The sequence below is a fragment of the Physeter macrocephalus genome, chromosome 6 (assembly GCF_002837175.3).
Source record: "Physeter macrocephalus isolate SW-GA chromosome 6, ASM283717v5, whole genome shotgun sequence".
Lineage (NCBI taxonomy): Eukaryota > Metazoa > Chordata > Mammalia > Artiodactyla > Physeteridae > Physeter > Physeter macrocephalus.
The window spans coordinates 75,007,940-75,031,087 of record NC_041219.1 but is presented as its reverse complement, the minus strand read 5'-3'; positions in this window follow the sequence as shown (position 1 = coordinate 75,031,087).

Genomic DNA, 23,148 nt, shown 5'->3' with positions numbered 1-23,148 from the left:
CTGTTGTGGCCTCTCCCGTTGCGGAGCACAGGCTCCGGACGCGCAGGCTCAGCGGCCATGGCTCACGGGCCCAGCCGCTCCGCGGCATGTGGGATCCTCCCAGACCGGGGCGCGAACCCGGTTCCCCTGCATCGGCAGGCGGACGCGCAACCACTGCGCCACCAGGGAAGCCCTACCACAATTTTTAAAAAACACATTTTTGAGTACCCAAACGTTCCCAGGCCCATACAAGACTCTGGGAAACAGAGATACCTTCAGATAACTCATGGTATGGTAAGAGAGGAAGAAAAATAAATTATCACAGCACAATAGGCACCCTAATGGAGGTATTCACAAATACTTTGGTAGCCCCAGGAAGAGAGCAGGAGTCAAGGACAGGACAAAATGTATTGGGCGCATTTTGTTTCACAAAACTAGCTATGACCTGAATATATTCAATGATTCATTCAAAAAATACTTATTGAGCAACTACTTTCAGTCAGATGCTCTTGCATGGAAATTACATTTCCTATGAGAAAAGTAACCAGGAGCCAGATCTACCCTGTGAACCAGAGAGTTCACTCCTTGTCCAGCTCTGGAAACAATAAAAGACATTCCAGAATCTAAGGCAAAGGCCATTTCTTACAGGACCCCCTGGAGGTAGGCGCAAGCTTCAAAAAATTCTTTTGGCAACGCTGGTTGCCTAGATTTTAAGATCCAACATATAAAACTGACTGCTCTTTAACTTATAAGCTTTTCTTCCCCTAAGAACAGTCTATTTACTTTAAAGTTCACCTTTTTCACATCACACCAGTCAGCATTATAAACCAGTGGATCTTAAGCATGAATGTGCATTCAACGCATCTGGGGTTCTCAACGATTTGCTGATTCACTGGGTCTGTTCTGACAAGCTCCCAGCTGAGGGATGCTGCTAGTCCGGGGACCACACTTGGAGCAGCAAGGTCACGGATAACAACTGCCCAAGATACGCAGCCACTCCCATCTCTGCAATCACAGCTCCACACGTCTGCTGTTCAGGGCTGGTTAAAATTGGCAGTGCTCTACCTAACACCAAGAACAAAATTGTACAGCTTTTGTCAAAGTAAAAATGTCTCCAAAAAAAAAAAAAACCTTTTAAGTTTGGACAAACCTCTATTTCTAATTACAGGGCTTTCATAAAGCAAGCCTTAAGGGGAAGATTAGTTTTTAATTTCTTCCACTACTTTCACTCAAGGAAAATTAAGGGTTGCCTCAGTTTAACAGGTACTTAATTACACTGTAACAGAAAGAAGGCTGGATTTCCCCCAGTCCATTATAATTAAGTCCCTGCATATTCTTCAGCTTGTGAAAGGTCACATGAGGAAGCTGAATTTTCAAGTGTTGGAGGCTTTTTTCCTTTTTTTAAAATTTAATTAAGAAAATGAATCAAATTGTTTTTTTGTTTGGAACCAAGCATATCAGCCCCACAAAGAGAAAAATCAGCGCACAGGTACAAAAAAGGACTGGTTTTGTGGTTTTTTTTTTTTTTTTCAAATTTTGTGATTCTTTTAATGACTTAGACATAGAAAGTGATACACAAACGTGAAAATAATTTACCAAATATTCTATTTCTCTCTAGAAATTTGATATTAGCAATTGACAAAATAATTTTCAAGAAAACAGAAAATATCTGATACCAACTGAGCTACTAATATTAGCCACTCTCATTCTTTGATACAGGGAAAAAAAATTAGTCTCTGGAACTTAAATTTAGAGATAGTGGTGGGGAATCTGCAAATAGTGAACACACAACCACAAAGTGCAAAATAGTCCTTACACCCAATAAGAAATTTTTTTTCATTAAACACAGATAATAGCTATAAAAAAGGGACTACTTTTTAACTCTCATAATTTCTCACAGTGAAAACTGCATAATTTGCTATTTCTTGTTTGCCCCAACTTATTAAAGGAGCAGAAATTACTAAAACTTAACAGATTGATCTACCCTTGTCAAAACCCACATTGTGCAGCACAAGGCCTTCCCAGAAAGAGATAACTCTTCCCTGGAAGGTTATTTAACAGTTTCAAGAAAATGTTATACACTTCTAGGAATCAAAGACTGTCTGTGATCCATACAGTTTCGGTTGTTTTCTGATTGTAACTTTTAAAACTTTGCATCAAGGATTGCAGTGAGAGAAAATGCATTCACAATTTTGCTCCCACAAGCTACAAAAAGATCGTTAACCATTGTACTTAGTTTTTCCATTTTGAGGGTGAACCAGAAATTCATAGGCTAATTCTCTATCATTAAGTTGTACCTTTTCTTCCCTTATTTCATAATATTTTGGTCAAGCTGTCATCAGAAGTGCCTTCCAATCCGACATAGGTTTAAATTCAGGCCTGCAGATGTAGCTGAGATCAAGGTATCAAGATTCCGCAAGTGGCATTAATCCAGTCTCGCATTTTCCGCTAAAACAAATCTAGTTCCAGAAAAGCCCACAAGATATGTAGCAAATTCCTGTGTGACCACAGATCTTCTCACTAACTCTTCTTGTTAATCCTTGAAAACTCTTTGGATGGCCAAGCGTCAGAGATAGCACAATATACTCCCCCAGCTGGCAAATAGATGACAGAATTGTGATAATCTCTTATTTCTTTCTGTGATTTTAATTGAAATGGTACTTTTATTGAAGTCTGCCATTTCTTCCTGACCAGCCAGGCAAATAATTATATTGTCCAGGATATTAAAGGAAACAGGCCAACCCAAAAGGAAATCAGGCAGAGGCTTGAAGGAATCGGACCAGGATTCTAAACACAATAACCACTGTCTCTTTTCTTGCTGCCTTTCTCTCAGGTTTCTGTAAGAATCTGTCTTCCAGGTTTATTAGAACCCAAGAAAAAAGCAGAACAGTCAGCGTAAGGGACACAGGAAAATAGGACAGGGCAAATTATCTTTGGTGGCCCACAGAGCGAATGGATTATGGTATGTGACCCTGATTGGCACTTGAGGAGACCACAGTTTTCCCATGCAAATCCCCTTAGTTCTACCTCTTCTTCCACTGGCTCTCTGAAGTGCCAAGAACCAGGGCCATGGCATCAAGGTATAACAGAACAGGACCCTATAGGGCCTTCCCAGGACAGACCCCTCCCCCTTATCCTCTGCTTTAGCTCCTCTCTGAGGTACCTAGATAATAGTATCTGGTGTACATTTCCTGAGTCGTTTTACAGATGCTAAAACCACCACCAAATAGAAGAAATTAACTACTTGATGACCCTGAGCACATAGCCCCCAGACCTACTGGAGCCTAAGGACTGGTAATGTGAACCCCTGTGACACCCCCCTGTTACTTCACCATCAACCAGTCAGAGAATTGTGCACGAGCTGATCACATACCCTGGGACCCTCCTCCCTTACCTGGCCTTTAAAAATGCTTTCCTGCAACCTATCAGGGAGTTCGGGTGTTTTGAGCAATAGCTGCCTGAACTCCTTGCTTAGTGCCCTGCAATAAACACTGCTCTTTGCTTCACTACAACCCGGTGCTGGTAGATTGGCTTTACTGCATGCACTGAGCAGACCCAAGTTTGGTTCGGTAACAGTGGCATCACCAAAGGGCAGTCTTCTAACTTACGTAGGGCACCCTAAGAGCCACTTTCTTCCTAAAGGAAACTCAGTTGACAGACTCTTCTCCAGTGGGCATGTAGCAGCCTAGCCAGGAGCCTCTGGGTGGAACTCGACTGTAAGATCCCCCTTCTTACATGCACAGCCACTAACCATTTCTCAAAAACAGTTGTTGTTTTCATAATTTATTAATGAAAACTGTAAAGTACAGCCTCAAGCTCCATCTCCCCAACTTTCCTAACACATTTTACTTCTTCATTTACCATCTAGGTATAGAACTTTTCAGAAATATTCTCCACCTCTCTCATAAAATTCCAGGTTTCTCAAATAACAACCAGGATCTAGCTGTACACATCCTCTCTCTTCCAACAACCTAATAAATGTTATGATTCAACAAATGATCTCCTCCTAGTCTAGCATTTAAAATTCCTTAGTTTTACATTCATTATACTAATAAAGTCAATTAACAGTTTTCTTATTTGCAAAGACTAGCCTGAAAGATAGAGACCACCCTTCCTGGTAGAAAAGAGGGATTTTTTGCCATTTAAAGGTTATTTTCTTGAGCAGATTAACTAAGCATTAGACCCAGACTTTCCAGAGCCTTGGGTCTCTCAAGGCTCCCTCCTTCCCTCCTGCTGTCCAGAGCTGTACGTCAGTCACTGCCGTCCTCCTGCTGGCACAGGAGACTCCAACCTTGGCTTCCCCCCAAGCCTGTCAACACTGCTCCCAGTAACTGCCAGAGAAACCATATGGTCCCTCCACATCCTCCCCTTGGGGCCAAGCCTATTATCTCCCCAACCTACCCACAGCAGCAAGAGCAGGGAGGGAGAGGAAGAGCGAGCCTGGGGCCTGAGCCTGGGCTCTTCCTACTCTTCTACCATTGAATCAAGATCTAGAGAAGTGGCGGGGAGGGGGGGGCGGAGAGAAGGAGGAAAGATGGAGAGAAAGACAGAGAGAGGAGAGAGAGAAGTGGTATTTGAAGAACACTTGGCAAAAAGGCATACAGACTATGAATGAGGTTTAAAACTTATTTTTAATTCAGTTATTGGGTTAGAGCAATTCAGTTCCAGAGTCTGATGTCAGATGTGCCCAGGAAATGTCTTCTTATTCTAATAGTGTTGTCCTCAAAATAATTTATACACTTAGATGTTAAACAGCCTTTTAAGAGTCTTGTGCTCTCTTTATTAGCATCTTCACCTCACAGGAAAAAGACTGCAGACAATTTGGAAGTACTTCTGGAAGCTGCTATTCAAAGGTGGTATGAAAAGGTAACTTTCTAAGTTAAAGAGAAAAATGTTTCCTGTTCAAAATGTTGCCAGAGTTTTAAAAATCCTTATGATTTTCATATTTCAAAAAAGAGTTCTGTATAATTTTTTAACCTTAACTATGACATTCAGCTCAGAGTCAGAAAGCAGGTTTTTACAGGACCCAAACTCCATCTGAAAAACTACCATGGGATATCTACCCGTCTAGTTACTTTTATTTTTATTAGAATGCATACTTAGTTGTGGTCCCTAGCTATCAAAATTTAATTTTGGAAAGAGATATTTATACCCTGTACTAAGAGACAAAATTGAAGGGTCAAAATTATTTTTATGAGAGAATAATCACATGAAAGTCCGGATGTCTGACCAGACTGCTGCTTTGGGATTTGACCTGGACTAATATTTCCACCCCCTACTCCTCATCACCCATCCCACTCAGCACCTCATGCACTGAGAAATCCCATAAAAAAACGCCATGTTGGAGGGACTTTTCCAAAATGCCGAAAGACCACAGACTGTATCTGGTTGGCCTGTCTGTTCCCCATACTCGCCTGGCTTCATTATGAAAAGATGCCAGAAATAGCATTCCTACAGGATTTCCAGTACAGAAACCACAAGAATGCTCTTTCTCATGGTATGGCAACAGTGCAACAATATGGCGTCATCTGGAAAATTACAGTCTTGGAGACAAATATTTTTCCCCTCTCCACTGACTTAAAATAGACAGGGTGTCGCCCCCAAATTATGCTTTCCTTTCTCCAAGATGGAGGGCTCCTCTTGGAAAGCTCCCCCTGGGGGCAAAAACCTTTGCTGTTGGAACCCCTGAAAGACAAACTCTCATACACAAAACTCCTTGGACAGTCCTCCAAGGATTTTGGAAACAGAGCATGCCTGCTGAAAAGGAAGGCATTTTCGGGTATACTACTAAATAAAAATTTCCTTTTTGACTTGACACGAAAGCAATTCACACTTATAATGAACATTCCATAGATTTAAATCTATGGAATATGCTTAAATCTGCTTAAATCTGCTTAAATCTGCTTAAATCATATGCTTAAATCTGCATATGATGAGAAGTATCAACATTATTGTGGCAGTTATTGTGTTGGGGAACATTTATTTTGGGTACACTGTGCACAAAAAAGAAGAGTAGTCCTCAAAGAACTACTAATCTAATTAGGAGACATTATATAGGGCATTTTTAAGGATTAAGAACATAAGAAAAATTTCTCAGGAGCATAGATAGTTCCACAAAGGTCTGTCTGCCTCATTCATAGCTATATTCTCTGTACTTACTCAGGTTGGGCTCAGGATAGAAACTCAATACACATTTGTGGAAAGAATAAAGAGAAGGGGACAATGGAGCAGACGGAAGGGCAAAGAAAGAATAAAGGGTGCCAGGGGACTGAGCTCAACATGGTGGTAAATGAAGCTTCTTTATTAGGAAAGTGTCTTAGTCGTTTGCCTTCACTTGAAGAAGGATCCACACCCTCCTCATCGAAATGGGGGTTGTTTTTCACTGTGATGGCAAATAAGCCTGCAGGCCCTCGGGAGAATCCACCAGCCATTCAGAGGCTGACGCTCAAGGTATTGTCTGGTTCTGTTTCTTCCTGGACGGCATCAAGCCACCTTACAATTATTTGCGATTGCCTGAAGACTACATATGACACTTGCTGGCTCTCAACTTCCAGAGTCCTCTCTGATTTTGATTGTGTTTACCTGGGTTAAAGTTGTTAATGGTCATAAATATAAATAATCCAAAGTGGGAGCTTTCTGTTTTGTTTTTTCAGAAAGAGAGATTCTCATTCTAAATGAGTGTAAGTTCACGAGAAGGGACCTATCTCTCATTTTAGCCTCTTTGTTACCAATTGCTTCCTGTATTTCTTGGAACCCTCTAATCTCAAGTCCCAGTGGCTGAGGATTTATTGAGCTGCCACAAGCAAAAACACAGAAGCCAAACTGATTGGAAGCGCTGCAACACTAGCTTACCCACAAGGAGAGACAAGTGATCATACAGATAAGGCGCTGGAGCCCAGTCCCTCTGCAGTGTGACACACACACACACACACACACAGTCCACAAAAGCCACTCGGGCTTCAGAAGGCTCTCTAGGTGGAAATTAACTCCTTGTCTTCAAGGTCAACACCCTGTTGGCAGTCTCCCCCCAGAACATCTGAACTCTCTGACGGATTGACTAGACGGACAGCTGTGGAAGGGCATCAACTCAAACTTTTACCTTGACATCAACTGAGAGGGAAAAAGGAAGTTGTTTAATGACAGAGAACCCAAAAAAATCAAGTAACCTAAAACATATTTTCTGGCACAATTTGCCTTTTACAAAGCAGCAGAAGGTTGATAACAGGGTGTGGAGAGATGGAATCAGCAGTTAAGTGGATATCCGTCTGTCACTTAACCTTCATTACATAGCATTAGAGACCAGCGTCTGGCCAGCTTGGCACCCCGTTTTCCCACATCAGCCCACTGGCAAGACGATTCCCCAGGTCCATGGCCTCCAGCCACACCACTTTGGCCTGCGGTTACATCACATCTTACAAACTGTAAAGGGGCCGGACAGTACTTGGATGAGATCAGGGGTCCATTTGGACTGGATTCAGGCCTGGTTCAACAAGATGTTGCACGACTTGTCCCTCCATTTCCCTCTCCTTTTATTTCTTCACCTTTCTGGTCTTTGTACTTTGAGCAGCCCTCTCCCGTACTCCCCCCACCTCAGATCCAGATGAGCTTCAGTTTTCCTAAATTCTTCTCACCCTTACCATATCCCAATGTCTTCTTTCCTCTGTCTTTTCAAAGTTTCCTCTCTTGCTGCACTGATATTTCTTTAAAACCAACATGAATTGGCTGCAAGCAAAATAAACAGATGCAACTAAGAGAATCATAAATCACCAAGTTGGAGAGGGGGATTCTTCCCAGTACAGGAAACCATCTCTCGGTTGGTTTCAGAGGAGATAGAGGAACAGAGCTTTGCTTTTATTTAAATGTCCTGTTCCCCTAACAAGTCCTCCGGGATTAAATAGGAAGCATGCTAGACAGGTCGGATATTCAGACTGAGCTCTGAAGAAATATTGAACATGACCTCCATGTGTTTGGGTTCATTAGAGTTCACACCCCAGGGCTCACCAAAGGCATTTTTCAGCAAAAGTGCATTGTGAACCTAACTCGCCTCATAAAGGTGGAGCTGCCCCGCACACATACACACAAGCATGTGCACACACAGATGAGTGCACGGACACACCATTCCAATCCCACATCACCCACACAGAAAGCAGCCCTCTCATCCACGCTGCTGTGCAAGCCACACCCATTGGCTCATCACCTTCCTAGCAGGCTGAGTGTACCTGCGAAAGATTCCTCGTTTCTCTAGAACCTCTGCACTGCCACCACCCTTGGGTAGGCCAGGGGTGTTCGAACTCTTTCTGTAAAGGGCCAGATAGTAAACGCTTGAGGCTTTGTGGGCCAAACTGTCTCTGCCGCAACTACTCAACTCCACTGTCGTAGTGCAGACCGAGCCATAGAAATGCGCAAGCAAACGAGCGGGCAGGTGGGCCAGGTGTGGCCCACAGGCTGTAGCATCTCTCATCTAAATGACCGCAACAACACCGGTCTAACTGGTCTCCTGTGTCCAGTTCAGCTCTCCTCTGACCCGTTTTCTACCCTGCAGTCAAAGATCCTTCAAAAACATAAATATCAGTGAGTCACTCTACTGTTAAAAAAACACTCTTATAGCTTCCTGTTCCCTTTAAGATAAAAGTAAAAATCTTTAACACGGCCCAGTGAGCCCTCCAGGACGAGGCCCCTCTTTACCTCTTCACACTCTTTGCTCCAGGCCCACTGAACCTCTGTACTTGTTTCTGTGCCTCAAACACACGTTAAACTGCTCTTGCCTCTGAGCCCTCATGCAGGCTGTTTCCTCTCTGAGTGGAACACCCTGTCTCCTGTATCCTACGCTCCGTGCCCTTTGACCTTTTTTTTAATTGGAGTATAGTTGCTATACAATGTTATGTTAGTTTGAGGTATACAGCAAAGCGATTCAGACATACAAGATACTGAGTATAATTCCCTGTGCTATAGAGTAGGTCCTTGTCATTTACTTATTTTACAATAAAAATAGTAGTGTGTATATTTTAATCCTAAACTCCTGATTTACCCCTTCCCTATGTCCCCCTTTGGTAACCACAAGTTTTGTATGTCTGTGAGTCTGTTTCTGTTTTGTAAATAAGTTCCTTTGTATCATTATTTTAGATTCCACATATAAGTGATATCATATGATATTTGTCTTTCTCTGTCTGAGTTACTTCACTCAGTATGACAATCTCTAGGTCCATCCATGTTGCTGTAAATGGTATGATTTTGTTCTTTTTTATGGCTGAGTAATATTCCATTGTATATATATACCACATCTTCTTTATCCATTCCTCTGTTGATGGACATTTAGGTTGCTTCCATGTCTTGGCTATTGTGAATAGTGCTGCTATAAACATTGGGGTGCATGTATGTTTTCAAATTAGAGTTTTTCTCTGGATATATACCCAGGAGTGGGATTGCTAGGTATTTGTCCTCTTGATTACCTCCTAAAAGTCATTCCCTCACAGATGTTCTCTGCCCACCATCCTAGACCAGACAGGGACTCCTGCTAAATAGTCTCATAGCACCTTTTTCTTTCATCATACTTTGCCATTAGACCTTGTTTCATTGTCTGTTTGCTGCTAGACTGTAAGCTCTAGGAGACAGGAAGCATGTCTGTCTTTTAAGCCACTGTTTCTTCAGCATCTAGAACAGTACCTGGGATATGACTCACGCAAAAGGATGTTTGTTGAATGAGTGAATAAATGAATGAATGAGAATCTAAAGTAGCAGAGTAAAATGTTCCAGACTGTTCTATAATACTGTGCCTAGTTGATTTCCTGTAAGGACTATTCCTTACACTATTGAAAAGTACACTATTAAATAGGAATTTTTTAAAAAAGTAAATACTTCCCAGTAAAGATGAATAAGTTAGTCTTTAAACATACTCGAGTTCGTTATATAACCCAGTGAATTGGTACAATATTCATAGTAGTTCATTAAAATTATTATTAAGCACTTTAATATGTGTACAGGTATAATCTGTACAAATTTTTCTTCCAATACATAACTCTCTGGCTGATCACTGCCCCCATATGTCAGCAATAAAACACGGAGACTTTACAACCTCATGAGAATCACGATGTTACTATTTTTGACTCCTTCCCACTTGCACAGGCAAAATAATGTCACTCCAAGCCTTTTTAACAGCCTCAGGTATAAGAGCTGCAAACTTTCTAGGGTACTAGAAACCACTCATAAGTAAAATTTGATGAGAAAGGAAAAGTGTTCTCTAGAGCTGAGTAATTTTTAACTTGGTGCACTCATCAAGGACTCTTTTCAGTAGTTCTAGGGAGACAGAGCTATCTGCATTTTTAAACAGACTCTAAGTAACTCCCATATGAATCACCAGTTGAAAACTAGTTATGAATGGTGAGACCATGAGGGCAGCAGCTGTGTCCTGGTCATTGTTTCATCCCACCTTAGCCCAAAGCCTCACAAGTAGTACATGCTCCATGGATATTTATTGATCTAAACTGTAACCATTGTTATCTTGGGTGGTGGTGATTAGTGAAAACTTTTAAATGTGTGCACTTCTGTGTTATTGTTTTTTAAATGAGCTTGTATATTTCTTTTCTAACCAGAAAAAAATTAATAGATTTTCATTCAAAGTTAAATAAATATATATGGAAACAGATTGAGGTAAAATATGTATTTTTAAGGCAGAGAATTAGAATTAGAATTCATATTAAAAGTACTGGTGAATAGGATAATTTGAAATCAATAAGCTGTTTATATAAGAACGAATAAAACACTGTAAGTATAAAAACATCTCATGATAGCAACCATGTAGCAACACATTTCTGGGCCTTGCTCTCAAGGCATCATCAGTCACTGTAAATTAGATCAAGTGGTATTTAGGTCTATACCTGGTGTGGCCAGTATCTTGAGTAGAGTTCTTACTTAGTAATTTAGAGAAAAATAAAATAAAAATAAAATAAAATTTGAAGTCTTTTACCTCTAGGGCAATGATTTACCTTCCTGCTGCTAATACTGCTACTCCTTCCAAATAACCCAGGATTATGCCTTACACCTGTCCACAGTGGTAGGAGAAGAGAAATTACTTATTCTGGAAGCTTGACTGTACTCCAACAAAATCACTCACATACTATGAGATGCCCTTACTCCAGTGGGATGAGCCACCTTCTTACTATATTCTCTTTCATTTTCCCAGCTCTTTTGAACCTGCCCATTGTTTCCATTTCCCCATAATTCTTCGTTAATTGATTTTCCAATCTGTTTTTCCTAGTAACGAGTTTAAGAACTATTCACACCAAGTAAGGGCATTTAATGACTCTCTCTCGGGCCACACCCCACCCAAACCACACACACATAAAAAATACCATAAAAACCTGCTGCCATTACCTTCTCACCATTCAGGCTATTTCTCAACTTTGCCACTTATTCTCTGCTTTGGACTTTAGCTCTAGCCTACTTTCCCTGGTTTTCATCTCATTATTAGTGTGTACACAGATTTTCCCCTGACTTCTCAGGCCCTTCAAATGGACAGCTCATTTGGAAAGTCAGCTTTGGCTTTGTCTCCTGTCTAAGATGCTTCATCTTGGATTAACCCCCTTGACTCCAGGTATACAAACTATGGTCAACAGATATTCTGGGCTCAGCCAGAATCCTCTGTAGGAACCCATCCTGCACCACGGGAACCTTGATTCCCTCTTGTCTAGGAGGAATGATGAGATCATTTGGAAAAATTAATCTTCTAAAATGTTACTAAATTATTTCATCTGGATTCAAATCTATCCTCATAAACCATGTTTTATCATTGAATCGCCACTGTCAGTACACTCAGGATTTTTATTTGACAAAAGAGTACTTACAATTAAAAACATTTTAAGTGAACATAGAACAAGGGAGAGAATTCATACCCCCCCAAACCCATCTTGTTCCAGGTCTCCCTTGGAGATTAGATTTTGATCAGGGTTGGACCTGTGTGTCTAATCTTCTAAGAAATACTGAATGGCCTTGGGAAATAACATAAAGATTGAGTTGGGTTTCTTCCCCTGGGAAGACCCATTCATCATTCAAATCATTTTGGGATCCAGTATGTAAGTCAGTCAGTACTTGTTGGGTGTCTACTATGTGTGAATTATAGTCCCAGATTGCTCTATGTTCACCTCTGATGGATATTAAGACAATGAGCCAGCCTGGACCAAAACTATATTCCTCAGGGGTGTAATCTATGAGCTAGGGAGAAGACAGGAGAGACACAAAGACAAAGCTTCAATGTGCCCTTGAATAATAAGGGCTTGTGAGAAGGTCCTGGAGGGTAGCAGCCCGACTCCCCATGAGATGTCCTGGTCTAAATTGCCTTTGTGGTTTCCTCAGCACCAACCCTTTCAATCTATCTGAGCTGCAGGTGGTCTTGGATTCTTTTCTACAGGAGCTGGAGGGCAAATAAAGTAGAGATGGTTACCAGCACTTGAATGTTCAACACATAACTCCTTTTTAAGAAATAGAAGTTCAAAATCCGGGGCCTTCCAGCTGGGCTGAATACAGCTGTTGTACCCTGAGTCCGTGCCATCCCTTTGAAACGAAAAACAAAGCAGCAGCAATAAAAATAAAATTCATACTTTAAAAAAAAATGTTGGTCCCTTCCCACTCATGTTTATGTATAAACCAAACACCAGCAAAACAAACTGGTGGTTAAACTGGCATTTTAGTTATGAGCCATTGCATTAACCAAACAAGCTGTGGGACACCCACAGGCATCTCTTATTTTTATGGTGCTGGATGGCAGGAAGGTCCAGGTAGGTGTCCAGGTATTCTACTGCTCACAGAGAGGCCAGCATCCTTCACTGTTCCCACAGAAACTGATCTTAACAAAAATCATAAGGTTTAGAATCTTCAGGAGGAGAAACTCCTTCTAGGCTCAGACATCAAAACCGTTGGGGAGAGAAAGAAAAACTCCAAAGCATGACTTTTATGGTTGAGTTGACGCTATTTCAAATGACTGCTTCCCACTCTGGGCACTTAACCCAGTTAATTCTCGTCTTCCCAAACCAACCCTTCTTGCCTATGGGAGATACAGATGGGTCAAGGCCTATTAGAAACACCGGTTCTTTCTGAATCAGTATTTGTTCTTGCAGGCCATTAGATGAGGGCATTTCCTAACTGACTTAGGAAAATGTAGCTCAAGCTGATGAAACCATGTTCTACCTATTATTAGGCCCAGAGTATTGGAGAGAAAGTGGGACAACCTACACTGTCCACAGCTGGCCTTTGAAAAACAGCTTCTCGAAACTAAATACAGTGGCTGCAAGAGCCTGACCAGAGGCATTCTGGGAAGACACCTGTGCCGAGGCCCAGAGCAGGAAAGACGAAGGATGACGGCTTGGGGGAAGTGAATCTGTGGTTTTGACTGGCGTAACCAGTCACATTTGGGTTAAGAAGTCAATGGAAAAATGATTATTCCTCAGTTACTTTTATTTTGTTTTTGTTAGAATTTCTTTTGGAAAAATTAAACATCTGGACTTCTTTATGGAAATAGTTGTTACGGTCACCAGGGAAAAAAATCATACATTTTTTTTCACAGAGTTTGAATCGATTCGGTCAGGGAAGGCCTGGTGGTATAGAAAGCCCCAACACAGGATGGCGGCTCCTCCAGCCTTAATTTAAACACTTTGCAAAGAAACTTTCAGCTGACTACATTAGGGGGCGTTGGACTAACAAAGCATTTGTGCCACAGTCTTGAGAGGTAGCATTGAACAGTTATCTCTAACAGGAAGGCCTGCCTCTACCCAGCAAAGAGGAAGCTCTCCTCCCTAGGCAGGGAAATTCCTCTTGGGTTTGAGGTTGTTTGTGTTGTTAAGTTGCTGGCATAATATTTTCTTTTCCTGAAGTCGACGTTTCATATTTGAGAGGGGGAGAGGAGAACAATGTATTTGTGCTATTTTTCAATCAATATCTTTCTTGGGTGGAGCACTTGTTTTAAGGGAGGAATATTTGGGAAGGATGTTCTATCCTCTCACCACCATTACTTTTTTTTTTTTTTTAATGTTCGGTAAATTTTTTTTTTTTGAAGATGTTGGGGGTAGGAGTTTATTAATTAATTTATTTATTTTTGCTGTGTTGGGTCTTCGTTTCTGTGCGAGGGCTTTCTCTAGTTGTGGCAAGCGGGGGCCACCCTTCATCGCGGTGCGTGGGCCTCTCACTGTCGCGGCCTCTCTTGTTGCGGAGCACAGGCTCCGGACGCGCAGGCTCAGTAGTTGTGGCTCACGGGCCTAGTTGCTCCACGGCATGTGGGATCTTCCCAGACCAGGGCTCGAACCCGTGTCCCCTGCATCGGCAGGCAGATTCTCAACCACTGCACCATCAGGAAAGCCCCACCACCATTACTTTTGAAAAGAAGTTGTGGAAGGCAGTGGTTTTTTATGCTCTACTAGTACCACACTCGTTCTTCCTGAGTGTGGGGCTTAGGGAAAAGGAGATGCCTTTTAAAACCTTCCTAATTGGAAATAAATATTTTCTAGAGCTCAGGCAGATGTTCTGGATTCTGATCAGATCTGAGGACCCTACGTCCTTTCTGCAGGCCAATTTTGGAGCCCATTTTGAGAGCTCTTGTGCATTCTCCTCCCTCTGCTTCCGTGAATGCCTGGTACACAGGAAATGCTCAATAAAGCTTAAGAAACTACATGTTTAACTCACTCTAGGTAATCAAATGTACAGAACTTTTTGCATGGAATCTCGTCATTGTTTTGGGTTCCTTTTTTTTAAACTGTCTCTGAATCAGAAATGACTGGAGCTCCATGAACCCATGTTTTTTCCTCTTAAAAGTTACCCACCAGTCAGTTTAAGATCATATAGATTACCAAATGGATTAATACTATCCTTGAGCAAAAGTTCTTATTTGCCTATGATCCTGCTATTCAATTTTATTTCTTTGGATTTTTCCGTTTGTAAATGTGTCCTATTAAAATGCAAATGTTTCTGGGGAAAATAACACCACAATAATAATGTTAATAACCACCCCTTAAAGCTGAGATTGGTTGAACGATGGTTAAGAGCAAGTCACCATGGTGAGGAATGAGGTACAGGTGAAAACAGAAATGGGGAGGCAGGAAGGGGCCAGGTGCCAGTGTTGAAGGGAGCAGAGAAAAGGCCACTGGAAGGGGAAGTAGAGTGGTTTCTCAAGCCCAATTTCATATAATTTACACTTCACATAATTCACAGCTGTGCTAGAAGCCAGTCCTGCTCCTACGTACAGGGGATACACAAGGAACACTTTGAACTCCTTGGAAGGAAAGGTTTCAGTAAATACAAAATATGATTATCATTGCACCTGATTCCTAGAATAGATAAGGGACTTTCTATCCGGGTGTCTATTATCCCTTTCCGTCTTCTGGGTCAAGGAGGTTCATTTATAATCCATGTCTGTTTTCAGAGAGTAAAGACAGGCAGCACTGGGGGAAGGTGGCAGAGGATGAGACAGAAAACTCGGCAGCAGATGAAGAAGGAAAGAAGCAGCTTATACATTTCAAATGTAATGGTTCACGCTCAGAAGACCAGGAAGAACAGAAAGCGGTCTTCGTTTGGATTCTCCCAGAAGCAGATCCTGAGAGAGGGATTCGAGTTCAAGTAGTTTATTTGGGAGGTGATCCCAAGAAGTACCCGTGGGGAATGGGAAGACGCCAGGGAAGGGCCCAAAGTCAATAGTTAGTGCATAATCAAGCCGTTTACCACCTGTTGGCAGCTGAGGGTCAGCCCTGCTGGGTAACTCTAGGACATGGGCTAGAATATGCGTCCTAGTCATTCCATACGGGGTGTGAGGAATACTAGGATATTTATCTTCCAGTGCTCATGCTTCATGGCGAGGGCTGCTCTCAGAGACAGTAACGCCCTGCCACTTCTGGGCTGCCTTTTTATGGACTGGGAGGCAGGGTCATGGTGCTTGCGGGTGGCGTGTACTGGAATAGGGTCAGCAGGGGGGGAGGGGATGGGCATCCAGAGGCAACTAGAGTTGCCACAAAAGTCGTGACAAGGCTCTGTGGGCACTTACATCATCACGTACAAAGTCATAACCAATAAGTGGTTCTTATCAATTCAGGCTCTTCAAATTCATTAAAAAGTTTCTCTCTCCTTGAGAATCTCTTCTACTTACTCGGCTTCAACTAACACTACAACTGTGACTCTCAAATCTGCTTCTGCAGCCTGTTCTTTTCAGCTGAATCCTTGTTCCAGGTTTCTAGCTGCTTAATGGGCATCTCCACTTGGAAAAGAGCATCTCAAACTCAACATGCCTTAAATTCTCTTCTCCCCAAAACCCATTTCTCTTCCTGTCCTTCTAACTCAGTCCAAGGCACCACTAGCCATCTAGTTAGCCATCAGTTTGAAACTTTGAAGTCATCTTGAATCTTCACTCTCTCGTTCCCTACAAATCAAGGCATCAACCCCTGGACAGTCTTTCAAGTGTCTTTTAATCCATCCTACTCTCTTCATCTCCTCTACTACTGTGATTTTTCTGTGTCATCATCATTTGTCACCTGAATTATTACAACATCCTCCTCACTGCTCCCCCACCTTCATTTTCTCCCTCTCTCCAGTCTATCAAAAAGATAATTTAAAAACCCTCACCTGATTACATTTATTTCTCTTTAAAATCTTTCAGTGAGTTTTCTTTGCCTTCAGGACAAGGCCCAAACTTCTTAATAATCATGCAAAGCGCCTGGCAATCTGATTCTAATCTACCTCTCCAGCTTCATCTGTTTTCTCTGCACTCCAGTCAAAATACACGTTCTTAAATACACGTAACATAAACCAGCTCTAGATGATTTAAGAAGCAACATAATTTACTCAGAGAATATTGGGGAGCTCACTCTATCTCTGGGAAGCCTGGAGAACCCAGCTTAGAAGGCAAGTGGGAAAAAAGGGGAGCCAGGCAGCCAGAAGCACAGCCAAAACCATTCTACCAAGCCAGTCCAGGGAGAACAGCTGCCTCTTCTGCAAATCCTAGACAGTGTAGCTGGCGCCCTAGAAAACTGTAGGCAGGAGGCCCTGCTGCTGGTTCCTCTGCACTGTCACCTCCACCAACTGCTTGTTGCTGCATCACCACTACCTCCAGAATAAACTCGCTGCTACATTTTTTACTTGCTCACTTGGTCCAGATTCAATGTGAGGTCACATTACCGGGCCCTGACTTCTGGAGGAACAAGTAGGTGGCTTTCTCCACCTTTTAAGGGGAGGTAGACTCAGCTCCCCATCAAACTTTATGAGAAAACAAAAAATAGATGTATACGGGGCTTCCCTGGTGGTGCAGTGGTTAAGAGTCCGCCTGCCAATGCAGGGGACATGGGTTCGAGCCCTGATCCAGGAAGATCCCACATCTAGAGCCCGCAAGCCACAACTACCGAGCCCGCGTGCTGCAACTACTGAAGGCCACGCGCCTAGAGCCCATGCTCTGCAACAAGAGAAGCCACCACAGTGAGAAGCCCGTGCACCGCAACAAAGAGCAGCCCCCGCTCGCCGCAACTAGAGCAAGCCCGCGCGCAGCAACAAAGACCCAACACAGCCAAAAAATTTAAAAAATATTTTTCCGTGCACCGCAACAAAGAGCAGCCCCCGCTCGCCGCAACTAGAGAAAGCCCGCGCGCAGCAACAAAGACCCAACACAGCCAAAAAATTTAAAAAATATTTTTTAATTTAAAAAATAGATGTATATGCTGGGTAGCTGCTAAAAATGACAACCGTTGATGAAAATAGACCTTTCTTTCCATTTTTAAACAAAAAACAGAAACAAAAATAATGTTTCTACTTAACACAATTCAACTGTTCCTATGTATATATACAAAAATATATTCAGCCTCTCTGCAAAGAGAGACAACCCCAAGTCACGTTGGTATTGAGTCTAATAGTGATGCATCAGACCACGAAGTGCATGTTCCATGGAGTATGCCGTGTTCAACCCGCCCAACCTGATGAAAGCATTCCTTCCTCGTGTGACAAAACTAAACCAGTAAAACTGCCAGGTTCAAGGGGGAGATGAATAAATTTTTCAAGTTGGTCGTTAGGTATAAGAGTGAAAAACACCACCACACCAATTCCATCTCTTAGTGTTCTGACCTGTGTGTCTTCAGGCTATGGGAGAAGCAGCTCACGATGTAGATTACTGTGTGGTATGCCACGGTTAGGCCTGCAGAAGACCTGCTGAGGTTATAAGAAATAGAATATGGACAGTGGCAACTATGGAGCGTCAGGGAATTCTTTCATGGTAGCATGGCTGACCCTGGAGAGCTGGTGTGGCCCTTTCCTCGGGGAGCTGCTCCATTCACATGTGTACTTGATTTTATTCATACCCTTTGAGTCCACTGCTTGTTGGCTAGTATAGTAGTGAGCCAAAGTGAACATTCCCTCACACTGAGTTTCAGTTGTCACTCTTCATATTTTGAACCCCAAGACTGGCCCAGTTGGCTCAGGATATATATTAAAGCCTGTGGAATATCACTCAGCTCCACAAGGTGTTGTGTCCAAGCACTGTGTAGGTGATGGGTTCCAGAACAGGACAAGTCATCTCGTTCTTCCTTCTCTCCCTGTTGCTTTTGATTTACTATTTACTATCACTATTTTACTTTTGATTTAATATGTATCTAGTCTTTCCCATCAAAATAGCCAGGGTGAGAACACTGCCTGATGTTAAGAATATCTACTTTAATGATTTACTCATGATCTGGGAAAATCAAAATCTGGGAGGAGATTCAGGGTCCAGCTGGACCTAACATTGGGCATATTCAGGCCCAGCTCCACGGCCCATCTGAGACCTATAAGATTGCACTCTGGCTCACGCACCACGGTGAGGTTATAAGTCACATAAACGGGCGCTAGTTCAAAGCTAATGTCCAATCATCTCAAACAGCCTTGATATAACCACTCTCCCTGATTCACAATTACCTAGAAAATGGCAACAGTGTCCTTTAAAAAGAGATAGTTGGGAAAATTCACACTATGTCTTTTTCTTTCTTTTTAATATCTGCCTTCAAGAGCACCAGTCTCCTCTTTATTCAGGAGCTCTTGGTCTTTGGATTGACCCAGGACTGGGAGAGACAGAATAGTCTCTACCAGGGTGGGCAGGTCAGATCTCTGTTGATCAGATGTGGAGTTCTTTTCTGTTGTATAAATCAAGCAGAATATTAGTGGGCAGCCCATCCATCTCAGGAGTAGGGACCATCGGATCATTAGCCATCCTAAGGAACATTCTGGAGACCAGGTCCTCTGTGGTAAGTGCTTTGACTTAGCCTCTGCCATCTTATTGAGTTCCCCCCATTCTCAGTGAAACCCAGGAGTTCATTTTAAACGTAGAATCTCCCACCAGCATTCCTGGCCTATGGAAAACATTCACTAAAGCACCTTTCAAAGTAAATACAATGCCGTATTAACTAAGGCCTTGGAGAAGAAGCATCTTCTGGGCTCTCTTGTAACAGATAAGTCATGTTTGATAAATCCATTCCAACTTTCCCTATCTTCCTAAACCTTAGGATTCCTTCCATTATATTATACCAAGGAATTTATGACATCTCCATTTTATCCAAAATAGGACACTGAGTCCAAGTTTTAGTCACACAACTAAATAATCAGTAAGAATTTACCCAGCTGTTCAAGCTGGCCAGTTGAATTTTGACTCTCTGGGAACTGCATCCTCTTAAAAATCATAGGCCTATTTAAAATCTCTTCTCTCCTTGGTTTAACCCCTTTAGAACCCATGCCCACGCATATTCTATAGATTTTTGCTGATATAATTTTTCAATCTTACTTTACTGGTGTGTAAGACTCTCCTCCCAAGTGTGAGTTTATATTTTGCCAGGTTGGGATCTAACTTTGCTTACACGTCTAAAGAAACGAGTGGTGGGTGAGGGGAACATAAGAATAAACTGTTTCTCTTTGCATATTAATCCCTTACGTGAAAGAGTTATGTGTCTAAAAAGCCAGCCTAGGCACTTCTCTGATGGCCCAGTGGTTAAGAATCCTCCTTCCAATGCAGCGGACGCGGGTTTGATCCCTGGGTCGGGGAACTAAGATTCCACATGCCGTGGGGAAACTAAGCCCACACGCCACAACTACTGAGCCAACGTGCCTCAACTAGAGAGCCCGTGTGCCACAAACTACAGAGCCCATGCACTCTGGAGCCTGCACACCACAACTAGAGAGAAGCCTGTGCACCTCAACTAAGAACCCACGCGGCACAACAAAGAGCTCGTGTGCCACAACTAAAACCCAACGCAGCCAAAAATTAAAATTAATTATATTTTAAAATTTTTTAAAAATAAAAACAAATAAAAAGGCAGCCTTATCAGAAAATGGACAAGGAACTTGTTTGCGTGGTATATTTTCTATTGTCACTGTAACAAATTATCAGAAACTTAGTGGTTTAATCCAACACAAATTTATTATCTTATAGTTCTGTAGGAGGGAAGTTTGACATGGGTCTCACTGAGGTAAAATCAAGGTGTCAGCAGGGCTGCATTCTCTTCTAGTAGCTCTGGGAAAAAAATTGTTTCCTTGCTTTTTTCAGTTTCTAGAGGCCGCCTACATTCTTTAGTTTGTGGTCCTCTTCCTCCATCTTCAGAGTCAGCACTGTTCCATCTCTCTTTGACCTTTCTTCCATGGTCATGTCTCCCTCTGACCACAAGCTGGGAAAGTTTCTTCACTTTTAAGGGTTCCTGTGATTTGATTGAACCCACCTGGATAATCCATAATACTCTCTTCATCTCAAGGTCCTTAACCTTAATCGCATCTGCAAAATCTCTTTTGCTCTGTAAAGTAACGTAGTCACATGTTCCAGAGATTAGGATATGGACATCTTTGGAATTATTCTATCTATCACAACAGGCAAATGGAATTTACTTGAGGTTAAATATTCAATGTACCCTGAATTCTCCTTTCAGACCTCTGGATGCCATTCTTTCCCAAAGCACAACTTTATTATTAAATAAAAGACCTGATAAAGTTGCTAATTCAACTGATGTTGTAATTTGGCAATGCCCAGATTAAACTGTTTAGTCTGTAGCAATCTCAGCCCTGTAGCTGAAATAGATAATGAATCATTTTAGCACGATCTTAGAAATTCCCTGAAGTTTAGGCCTGAATTCTTTTAATATAACTAGAGAAATTCCCTGAAACTCCCTGAATTAAAGCCAATAATTTAGGGTCTTGAACTTCACATTGTCCTTCTTGTCGCTGTTCAGGGATACTACAAGGGGCCCTCTAACCCCATGGCTGTGGAAGTTCTCATGCCCTTCATCCTGGTCTGTGGCAGTGACCTTCAATGCACACTTTATCACAGACTACTTTAAACCATAACTTAGTTATTTCTTTGTTGTATTTCATGAGCTAAAGTTTACCATCCCTTAAATATTGCTGGATTTTTCACTGCTTTTAGTCCAACAAGACCCAAATTCCCCTGCACTAATTTCCCTGACACTTTGTAGCCTGTCTTTGCAATGTTAGCCAGGGTGCTTCATTGTAAGCAACAGAAAGCAAGTGTGATTAAAGCCAAAAATAAAATATATTCAGAGATACGAGGTTGCTCCCAGAATTGCTGGAGGGTCTTGAGAACAAATTCAGTAACTTAGCATGAACCAAGAAAGCCAGAATCAGCCAAAATTACCCAACAAGACCAGTCTGATAATGAAGATAGTGGTATAGCAGCCACCCCATCACTGGCCACTGGAGGCTGCCACTGACGTTCTTACCACTGCAATAATCCTGCCCAGAATGAATCCCTTCCTTCCTAGTTTCTTTGCTTCACTAGATCAAGGTCCCAAGTCCTGAGAAGAGGCATCTGACTGGCTAAACCTAGACAACATTCCTGTGTCCTGGTTCCTTGGAAGAAGAGACAGCAAGGATCTGGCCTCTTTGGATCAACATGGTGAAGTATTCATACTTCTTCTTCATACTGCTAAATGGAGTTCTCATCATACTGTACTTTAATAACATAGATGTTCATCTTCTCCACTAGACTGACACTAAAGGATAGGTACCATATCTTTAACTTGGTGTTCCCGGAAGCTACCACAGTACCTGGCACACAGTAGGCTCTCAGTAAATGAAATATTAAAAAGGTAAATTTATTCCAGAGTTTTCTTATAATCTTTTTAAAAAAGAACTGACCAGGAAAATGAGGAATCAAGGATGGAGGGTATGAATGGTAACAGAAAGAAGCAAGTCTGTTCGATGGGGGCTGAGAATAAAAGGGCATGGGATACGTGTGTGTGTGTGTGTGTGTGTGTGTGTGTGTGTGTGTGTAGGTATTAGGTTGGTGTGCTATAGAGATGGACAGAGGAAGAGACAAATAAAACAAGAGAAAGTAAGAAACTGAAACGAGCAAATGAGCACTAGACTTAGCCAGCATGCAGTGTATTAACACAGCTCCAAAAGCCCAAGTGACCTGGAAAAAAATTACCCCAAAACTAAAAGGAATTATTATGTAGGTAATTAATCACAGCCCATAGCACTGATATACTTAGGGGGACTATTAAATCCCAATATCCTCAGAATATTTTCCCTAAAAGAATAGTTTCATCATGTAATTCCCCACTCAGAAACGTTCAATGGCTCCCCAATGTCAGAGATTAAAATCCACATTCCTTAATACAGTATTCAAGGCCCTACCTAACCAATCTTCCAAAATGAAGAGTCAGCTCTCTTCTCCAGAAATGCCTTCCTTCTTCCTATCTCTATCTTTGTTCCTATTTCTTAAGCTGTTTCTGTTCCCCATTCTGAAAAGATCTTCCTTGCTTCTTCACCTATACAAATCTAATTATCCTTCAAGATTCCAATTAAGACTTTCCTTCTCCTTCCCCAACTCTTCCAACCCTCTCTCATTTTAGAACTGAAGTAATAATCTCTAGTACCACCACTTTTCCCTGAATCGTATAGATCCTCAGCACTGTAGGGTTATTCAACTTTCGGGTTATGCATGTTACCGTTGCAGTAAGATGAGAAAATCAAATTGCCAGACCATGACTTCTTCTTGGTATTCTCATGTGTTGACAATGTTAAAAATTAGCTTAAATAAATGACAGTATTAATACAATTTTTCTCATATACATGAAAAAGAGAGAAAAAATTATTCACATGGGAAGATGATTTAAACCTATGTACAAAACTTCAGTAGGTATAGATCACACAATTTAGGAGAAGATGGATTCTTCCAACCTG